The sequence below is a fragment of the Acyrthosiphon pisum genome, chromosome A1 (genome assembly GCF_005508785.2).
Source record: "Acyrthosiphon pisum isolate AL4f chromosome A1, pea_aphid_22Mar2018_4r6ur, whole genome shotgun sequence".
Classification (NCBI taxonomy): Eukaryota; Metazoa; Arthropoda; class Insecta; order Hemiptera; family Aphididae; genus Acyrthosiphon; species Acyrthosiphon pisum.
Genome location: NC_042494.1, coordinates 112,429,901 through 112,440,604, shown reverse-complemented (window position 1 = coordinate 112,440,604; position 10,704 = coordinate 112,429,901). Strand labels below are relative to the sequence as shown.

Here is a 10,704-nt window from a genome sequence, read left to right as displayed (position 1 = left end):
CGTTTTTGTTTGTTGGTCTTGAAAAAAACCTTTTTAGTTATTTCTGTTAGTTTATTCCGTAACAAGGTACCTACCTAGGTATTATAGATAATAGAAATATACATTTATCATAAAATATACTTTTCTATATAGGTAGACTATGTATAGGTCTCCCCTCAGAATTGATTTTCACTTGCAATTTATATGCTATGCAACTTATGCTATTTTATCATTGAATTAAATTTTAACTCAATTTATTTTTATTCAATTATGAGGTACCTACACTTGACAACTAGGTATACTGTACAGCAAAGCGTGTTATCTAAAATACTAAGAAAAATATTCTGCTTTAAAATATAAAATGAAAACCCTATGATGTCATTCAAAAAAGTAAAAAACTTAAAAAATTATAAGGATAAAAAATATTTAAAAATATAATTTTTTAATAAAAACGTTGTTTTTATAAGCAACTTGAAACTATGTAAAAAAATAGTTTCAAAAAAATTTACCCTTTTTGAAATAATGAGTGTTGTTTGATAAAAGAATCACCCAGTATAGGTATATATTATATAAATATATAATATTATAAATAAGTATAATAGCAATATATACATATGTTTATGTTATATATCATAAAATATACTTAGTAATACAGGTTGACTTCGCTCAATCATGTTTTGTATGCAATGAGTTATCATTGAATTTAAATTTAACATAATATGTTACTATATTATTATATGTAGGTACATTGCAGTGACTTATTCAATGCCGAGGAACACTCGACACCTACTGTACAGCACCGCGGTTACATAATTCCGCCACTTTTAAAAAAAGTATAGCGTTAAAACGATGTTGTTATCATATAATGCTTTTGGGAATTAGAGTATTGTCGTTGTAATGAAATATTCTAATTTTAAATTTGGTTATAAAGAACATAGCTGATCAGCTGGATGTCGTTTGAACACCACCTACACGAAGATGTACCGAAATTGCCTATACACTGCGCCTACAGATATGAATATTATGGTATTTTAAAAAATTTCGAGAATAACAATAATATTGTTTTAAAAACGAAAAACCTTACAACTTGTACCATAGTTTGGGTTCATGAGTGAGTTGAATACTTTATATGATTTTTTTTTTTACTCCAAATACCTATGTATAATAACTGAATGGTGTTTAGTAGGTACTATATGCTTCGTATTGGTATTATAAAATCGTTGAAGCACTACAAAGAAATAATAGACTGATGACATGAACAAAATGACATGAACGATTTGCTGTCAAGTGGAAAGATTCATAAATATTTGTTATTTTAGACGTAATTGAATATTCGTCATACATTTTGAGAGTTATAACTCACCTACAATGATAAAATAATTTTGAAAATGATGCTGTTATAATAACCAATTCAACTGTACATCTTCCGTAATCCAATATCAAGTGAATAATATTATATACAATTTCATAAAACAAAATTTGTAATGCTACATTATATATTATATACATTATTGTTATTTTTATATCCTGTGCGGTGCGATAAATATATTCACTGTTGGTTTTTCAATGATTATCATTTTTTTTTAAATTAATTATTTTTGTTTTTGCGAATACTCGACATCTATAGTTTAAAGGCATACTACAGTAGAGGGGTTATATGCTTGAACTATTTAAAAGAAAAATGTTTATTCAATAAATTATTTGATTGCATTCTTTGACAGATTATTTCAATCAAAGTAATGCAATATGTTACATCTTTAATACTATTAATATACAATATCTTAATCATATAAATATATAATGTATTTATGGTACTATTTTTAAGTTTTAAAAATAATTAGATATACCTAATTTAAATATAATGTTATATTATGTATTTATATTTATATCTTATATAATGAAAAATAGTTACGTTTTTAATAATACGTAATTTCAAAAATATTTATCAATAACTTACTGTTTACAGTAGATATTTGAGCGATTATTTAAACTCATATACGTTGATTATATGATATACGTAGGATTTTAAAAATTAGGTGGCATTTGTGGCAATTTAAACTGATTTATAATAAACAATGATATTTATATTGCATATGTTTATACATTTACTTAATTGAATTGGTTAGAATAGCAATAAGATATTGCTATTAATTTAAGTATTTAAATTTAAATACTTTGACTGTTGCTAGCTTTAATATAGACTATCAGAAATGTTTATATATTCCCATTTGGATTATCACTAGATAATAGATTATCACACTATGATATTTTTTTTAACAGAAAGACATTTTTTAGAATGAAATAATAAACATTATAACAAATATATTTTAATAAAATGGGAGAAATGATGACATTGATATGGGTATTTTATGTTCTAATTCTACTCCAGGGAAGCCAAGTTAGTTATTAATGTAAAAAGTATTTTGTGGATTTAAATTTATTCTTAAATAAATAAAAATTATTTTAAAACATAAAAAAAATGTTGTACGCAGTGTTATATTTAGTAAATACTTGGCCTTAAATTAATATTTTTATTTGTTAACTAGATAAGGACTCTTATAAAAACTTAAATTAAAAATATATAACTTGAAAAACTATAGCAAAATAAAATCTACTTAAGTAAAACTGTTTTTTTTTTTAGCTTGGTGATTTATTATCGTTTTAAAATGGAATAGAACATTGAAAATTAGTGGTTATCAAATGTGTAAATAATGTCTAGATTTTGTATCTCGGAAATTTTCTTTTACAGAAAACTTTTTTATGTTGATAAATTAGTTTTTATTTATTCTGAAAATGAATCTTGGGTTTATAAAACTTTATTTTATTAATTATGAATATATTTAAATATTTATGAATAAGATATTTTTAGTTATCTTAAATCTAGCCAGAAATACATAATAATACTAAAAAAATTATATGAAACATGTAATTTATAGATTTACAGTTTATTTTATAAATTGTCTATGCTAAACTATGCTTATGCTTAATGCATTGTTGATATATAAGTGTGTACAGTAAAAATATATTTATTAAAATAATACCATCACATGACAAATTTTAGTTTCTCAGTCAGATTACTTGATTGATAAATTTTTATAATTTTTAAGATAAATATATTTTTGAATTGAAATATTGTATTTAAATATGAATCGTACTTTTAATGAGAACATTTAAAACCCATTTGTTTTATAATTCTTTTTAATTTTTAAGGTTTAGTCGTAATGTTTATAACTTAATGGCTCATTTTTTTAGACACCCACAGATGATATTTAGTTGTTTACTTAAAATTATATTGAATGGTGTAGTTTTAGAATTTTATTTTATTTTTATTAATTCTACAAGAAGATAATGGCCCCTCTACTGGATATGTTTATATTGTGTTCGCGAACACAATCGTGAATTAAATTGAGTTTACAGTGATATTTTCGAAAATCATGACCCTTTCTATTAAAATTATTCAAGGACTACTTAAGTTTAGGTTTGATTTCTGGAATGCATCCTTATAATGTACATTATTATGTTAAAAAAAACAGAGGATCTTATGTATTGGTGGTCTGCCGGAATTTATGAGGTTAAAGTTGTCTTTAATTGTGTTTACAGTCTTATATCACTTTAGCATGTAGTTATGTGGTTATACTTATAAATTATTTAGAAATAAATATATTATTGCTATTTTAATTAAATATCATATAACTACTGTTTGATAAAATCATCATTAAATTCTAAATTTGATTTAATTAAAATCAAAATGCGTTTATCTGGTTTCGTCGACCAGTTATTATAGCAACATTAATTATAAAACGTCGTATTATTATTATAATTTTTGACAACAACGGCAACGACGATAATAACCACAGCGTCAATATGCGTTTAATGATACTAAAAACATTAAAGAAACAAAATAAAAAAATCCAAAGCCAACGAACGTCCATCGAAAGCTGTGCATGTGGACGTTCGTGAGTGGGTGATGTCCCCGTAATAAAGCAATTATGTACATATAATAATAATAATAATGAATGAGGATTTAACGACGAGAACAAAGGACGGAGCACACGGGGTCGACGGCGGAGCTCTCTCTGCCGGCGTTATCCGCTTGTCGCTGTTGCCGCCGCCGACGAATGGCTGTGGCGTCGGCTTTTGGAACCCGCGCGATAGTAGTAGTCGCGCACCGGCCGAGTAACCGACGACGAACCCCGCGATCCCGTTCCACCCTAACATCTTTCGTCCTCTGTCCCGCAACAAGTGTTCACCGACGACATAAAACGCGTTGGCGATCCCGCAGTCGTCACGCAGGCCGAGTTGTTTCACCGTAAGTCCCAATAACAGTGTTCAGTTATAGATTCTTTCCGGATTTCGTTTAAGTACAATAAAATAATATGTGCAGTTATAATACGTATGTTATGTAATATTATTGGGGAACCCTCCGCGGCAGATTGAATCGAAATCTAATATTTTATTAATGGATAATGTATTAATGTACGAGTAGGTTATAATATAGGCCGCATCGATAGAGGTTAAATAATAATTACATTTAATGAATTACACCTGTCTGACGAACTAGGGAACATATAATAACAATATTAATGTGACTTATTATTTTTTCATAATATTTAAAATTTTAAAACAGTGAGTTTAAATTGAACATTTTATGATAATTTTAGTTTGTCTATATAGTTTTAGGTACATATTAAACATTATTATGAGTAGGTACAAATTGTACATATGACAAATTTTGTTACATTCATAAATAAAAATAACATCTAATTTCGTTAAACTGGAAGAAGTTGTATAATATGCTCATAAACATAATATTGTGTATAATATTATATTAGTTACTCCATCTTAAGTAATTAACAAATAAATCGTTTTATAGCTTTCTTAATTAACTATAATATATTAGTCTTAGCTGGTTTTCAGTTTAGTTTTTACAGTGATTCAATATATAGCATTATATTAAATGTATTTATAACAGTTAATTATATTCCATTTATGGTAAGATATAATAGTTAAATTATGCGTGAAATATATAATAAAATGCACCTACAGCATTTTTTAATTTAGATATAATCAACTAGATTTTTTAAAAAAGTCATAATATCATGTTGATCAAGATATAAAAACGTACTTAATAACTGTATTACACTTGAGTCTTGACTATATATTTCAAATAATTTAAATAGGTAGGTATCTATTAATAATTTGATATATAGATGTGTCGATTATGAAAATCAAAAGCTGTATTTTCTAAGGCATAATAAATACATTTTAAAATTTAATCACATTTACATTTAAAATTCACCGTCACAATAAAAATAAATATATATAAACATTTTAAATAAACTCCTGAATATGTATAGGTACTTAATTATCTATCTGTGCAATGTGTATTGAACAAATATTTTGTTTTCATAATATTGTGTGTACCTAGGTAGCATGTGCAAATGTGCAATTTGTATTACGTATATATGTTGAGGATTTTTGTTTGAGTATGAGTACTCGATTAAAGTTTTTATGAACTATACATACTAAATGAACGAATAACAATTTGAAGTTTTAAGTAATCATATATACTTAAAATTATAAAATTTTCATTTCATTTTTGTTTATTTTTCCATAAAAATAGTAGGTATTTTCATTTTAAGGTTTATACAACATTTAGGCTCAAATTAAACTAAGAAATTTGGTGTAAAGTTTTAAAGTTAAAATGTTTATGTATTAATTTGAAGTAGAATTATCGATTAAAATTATGAAATTTTAAAAGCACTAACCGGATACAGACATATTAACAATATTAATTTACTCACCTCAATCAAAACTGGTTAAGTTGGTGTTTTTTTCGATTGGTTAAAGTTCAGTTTCTTTAACACAAAAACTAACAGGAGAAGTTAGAATATAAGTTGGTTTCTGAAATTTCTGACTTAGCTAGACGTTAGGTTGGTGAAAATGGTAACTTAAGTTAGAGTAGAAGTTAGTTTTTTTATAATTAAAATATAAACGTTAAAGCTCGTTTTTTTCAAAATGTGTAAAGCATTAGGTACATAAATTAATTACTCGGTGTATCTAACATAAATTATTGGTGACAATAGAAAAATTATATTGAACAACTGATAATTTAATTAAATGTTTCAAGTAGGTTCCTAAGTATAATAACTAACAACCTTAATTTCTTGGAAACGAATTATTTATTGTCAGTCATTAGAACACAGAATGTGTAACAAAATAAGAATATACAAACAGTATGATACTATATTCGTATAGGTATATATATATTATATTGGCTATTATAGGTAATTATTATAGACATCGTGGTTAAGGTGTACCCACAAGAAATATAACTAATATAAATAATTATGTTGGTCACCTGCTTTACACATACAAATAGCAATGACGCGTAGACGCGTCGCTGGCGTTGAATATATTTATTAGTTTAATATCTACTATATTTTGTATAGGGTAAAGATTTTCTTAAATAATTATAATTCACATTTATTTGTTTGACAACAAGTGTCAATACTCGTTTACACTAATTTTCGAGGATACCACGAGTTTTGATTTATTTAAATTTGGCACTGGCCTCTCACGACTTTCCATGTACAAATGTACAAGTAAGTAATAACCGTACATATTTTATAAAAAATATATGCTATGCATAGTGGATCACCAAACGTGCTCACACCCTTTATCTTTAATAATGCAGATATGTAGTTATTCAAAATCTGATATTTTAAATTAACTTACAGACCATATTTTCAAGTAGGTAGTTAAGATTTTTTATACCACTTAAGGATTGTCTAGTGGTGATACAAACTTCTGTTTTTCAAATGAGAACCAACCTTTTTACTTAAATTATCCAGCAGGTATATATTTTTGTTAATGTTGATGTATCTAAATAAAAATTTGAACGAGTAATTTACTAGTTATAAAATAGTACCTATGTACTTAGGAAAATGGTCATGTTTAATATACATTTTGTAATATTTATTTGCTTATACTTTTTAGTTATGACTTATGAAAAAAGTTAGATGAGAGATTCTATTAAACCGGAAGAGTAGAACATTTTTATTTTTAACTCATTTACAAATTATAATAGTTAAGTTATATTAATCGATTAGCGTTTTACAATTTATAATGTTTATCTGAATAATAAATAATAAGAACATGTGATTAAACAAAATATATGAAATATAAATTATGTATTATATTTTAACTATATGTATAACCACAGCCGGGTGTCCCGTGGCTTAGTATCATTATAGGTAATAGACTATTTTTATCTTTACTTATAGACTATAGTTAATATTTTAAGAAGTTGGAAACTACTCATTTGAATTTTGATTTTGATATCAACATTTTCAAAATAAAATATCTGCCGAATAATTTAAATTAAAAAAGGGGTGAGCATACATGGTGATTCGACCTGTGCGACGGAATAAAACAGGTTCACAGGGATACTAACTGATTATTGATTAATAATGAATATTACATTTTTTTTCTGGGGTGGTAGAATGTAGAGGGAATAACGAAATTAGCAAGTTTTTATTTCTACCTTAACATAATGTTACGTTTACGTTTATAGGTACTACTTTCTAACTTAAAAGCTTAAAAATAAAGGACAGGTAATGGGATATTTACAATATTCTATAGTCCATAATAATATGAATAAGCAAATTCTCGTTGGACGCTCAGTTATAGATATAAATATATTTGTAAATTTCATTATTAGGTAGTAAGTTATTAAAGTATTATATAAATATGATATTATATTATTTATATGCCTAACATGAACAAAATAATAAAAATATTAAATTTTGTAAATGATATTAAAAGAACGCCATATTATATCACTAAATGTTTACACGTTTTTCAAAAATTGTGTCGGTATAAGTACTTGGCTTATTGAATTCACAGGTAAGTATTTTTTAATTCAATTGAAATATTGTAAGGCTTTTTCATGGTTATTTATATTTTATAAAGTTTAAAATGAATAATTAATGAACAAATTGTTTTGTTAAGGACTGTAGGTTAACTATTGTTGTTGAAGTCTTTCCGTAAAATAAAAGTACTCATTTACCATTTGGTATATACGTATAATTTACTTAGTTCATAATGTTTAAACTTATAAATTATAATAACATAATAAGTCTTCAAATGAATTTGAATTATATAAATGTTTATATGGTAAAAAATCAATATTTTAATACAGTTACAATATAGTACATAATATATATATATGTATGGTTAGTGGGTACCTAATACCTATATATAAACGGTGATTTTAAGTTCCTAAAGTAATTGATAATTTAATAGAAGCACATCATTATTCTCATCATAATACATATGTATAAAATAAAAATAGGTAGGAATAGTGAAATTAATACAATTAAAATAAATAAAATATTTTTTTTTAATTATTATTTGAACTTAAATTATACAAGTATATCGTAAAATTATTTAAACAAAATGTTTATTAGAATAATTTGAAGTTTAAAGGTTGAATTAAAATGTATAGCAAAGTGTATTACATTGAACATAACTCTATTGTTAATATAATATTTTTCATCATCCATGTAGTTGGATGAAATTTGAATCATGTTACGTCAAATTATTTTAAAAATGTTGTGTATCTAAAAATTACTTGTTATGAACGTTCAAATTTTAAATCTTAGAAGAAATTTATTTTTTGATTTTAATAGGACGTTATTTTTTAATTTCTTTATACTTACATACTTTATAGATTGGGGTTAAACATAATTTAATATTTACATTTTAAAAATACAAAGTTACCTACTCTTATTATGGCCATAACTAAATTCAATACCAACATTAGTATAAAAATATTAAAGCTTAAATTAATTTTATGAACAATTTAAAAACTTTAAAAACATTGGAAAATAAATACCGACCATAATAAACTATGGTAAACCGAACAGTATTGTTTTTCGATGCTTTGATTTGTCATTGCTTTCAAAAATTCATTAACAATAATATAAACAATACCTATAGCATACGATTATTTTACACCAACATGAGTAACATCCAAGACTTTTAAATTAAGAAATCTCAAATAGTTTATTTTTTTTAATTAGGTACTTAATTTTTATAATTTTATATTTACATTATAACTCTCATATTTAATGTATTATTAAATAGAGAATTTAAGAATTATTTCTAATTATCTATTAAATAACTTTCTTAACCATAATCTACGTAGTTTGGTTTGTTAAGAAAGATAAAAATTACTTCAGATCATTGAAGCTGAGAATTATTGATCGAATGCATTTTTAAATGTTAATTAAAAAAAATATAAAAAAAGATCACTTCAAAATGAAAAATTACTCTTCGGCTAAAAAAAAAATTGGCGCTATGCTCTTAATAATTTATATGTCGTTTTATGTATTTATCATGTTTATATTTTCATTCTTTACATTCATCCTTGGCATTAATAGGAAAGATGACTAAAGAAGAATCGATCATGCTATTTTTTTTATTACTTCAAGAAAATCTAAAGACTAAGATGTCCAAGGATTAATGTCACTGTTAAAATAATTATACGCTATTCTTTTCAGTCAAAAAAAAAAAAGAGGGATTCGGGAATGAACGAAGGAACATAAAAACCACAAAGTTTAATACAAATAAAACAGTAAACGCAATTAGCCTAAATTAATCAAACATGAATGATTGTTTTATTTCTTTTTTTTTAGTAATTTGCAGTTGACTAGAAAATTAATTCGAAAACATAATGAGTAACGTGTTTATGTTTATAGAAATCGTGATAAATATAATATATTTTATAAGTATATTCAATGTACATATTTGAGAATTAATTAAATTATGATTAATGCACAAGTTAAATAACTAAAATATTTTTTCAATAAAAAAACAAAATGGCTCATAAACGTCATGTTTCTTTGTAATATATTTTATTTACCATAAAAATATACGGTTGTATAACAAAGATTTGATAGATTAAAATACATTTTAAATTTAAAATGTTCAGATATTTCTGATACACTTTGTTCGTACTTTTAATAAATACATAATAATATCTAACTGCTGAAGTAATTAAAAGCAAAAACATTATATGACTATACAATATTTATGTTAGATTAAATAAATAACTTCATAATAATATGATTATTCAATTTATAGACCACAAGTTTGAAAACTAACTCAGAAAATTGATTTCAGGAGCTTATAATGTATTTGAATTTTGTGATAAATTTCATTGATTTTATGAATTAGAATAACTATATTACCTACCTATTTGTATAAAACTATTATGTATTCTATTATATATTTTAATAAGATAATTCATTCTGAGTATGACTTGAGCAAATGACATTGGACGCATAACTTTTGAAATTTATTAATTTCAGCATTGTTTTTGGATTACATTTTAAAAAAACTTGTTTATTTATAATTTCAAATTTATTTTTATACAATTCGTTTGAGTACACCTAACCTATTAGGTGTATGAATTTGATACTAACTGATTAGGTATTCAATATTCATAGGGTATTTTTTTTTTTTCAAACTCACTTAAAACATTGAAAATATTCAATAAATACCATATTTAATTTAATTTTGACTAGAATTGTTCCTGATACAATAAAATGTATTATGTATTGCTTTTAAAATAATAATACAACACTGTCTTGTTTTGAGGAGATTTTTTTCAGAACACTCAGACTTTGTATATTTTTTAATGTATAATTTATAATAAAA

The 10,704-nt window shown here is 24.4% G+C and overlaps 1 protein-coding gene across 2 annotated transcripts in view; it reads left to right on the top strand.

The window, feature by feature from the left end:
• The first annotated feature begins 4,108 nt into the window (after window positions 1–4,108).
• LOC100167273 (regulating synaptic membrane exocytosis protein 1) overlaps window positions 4,109–10,704 on the top strand; it is a 203,275-nt gene continuing 196,679 nt past the window's right edge. The window contains exon 1 of one of the 2 annotated variants that reach the window (XM_029488061.1): window positions 4,109–4,288. The gene's annotated coding sequence lies outside the window, so the exon portion shown is untranslated. The remainder of the gene's footprint in view (window positions 4,289–10,704) is intronic. The other variant, XM_029488060.1, reaches the window with a different exon arrangement.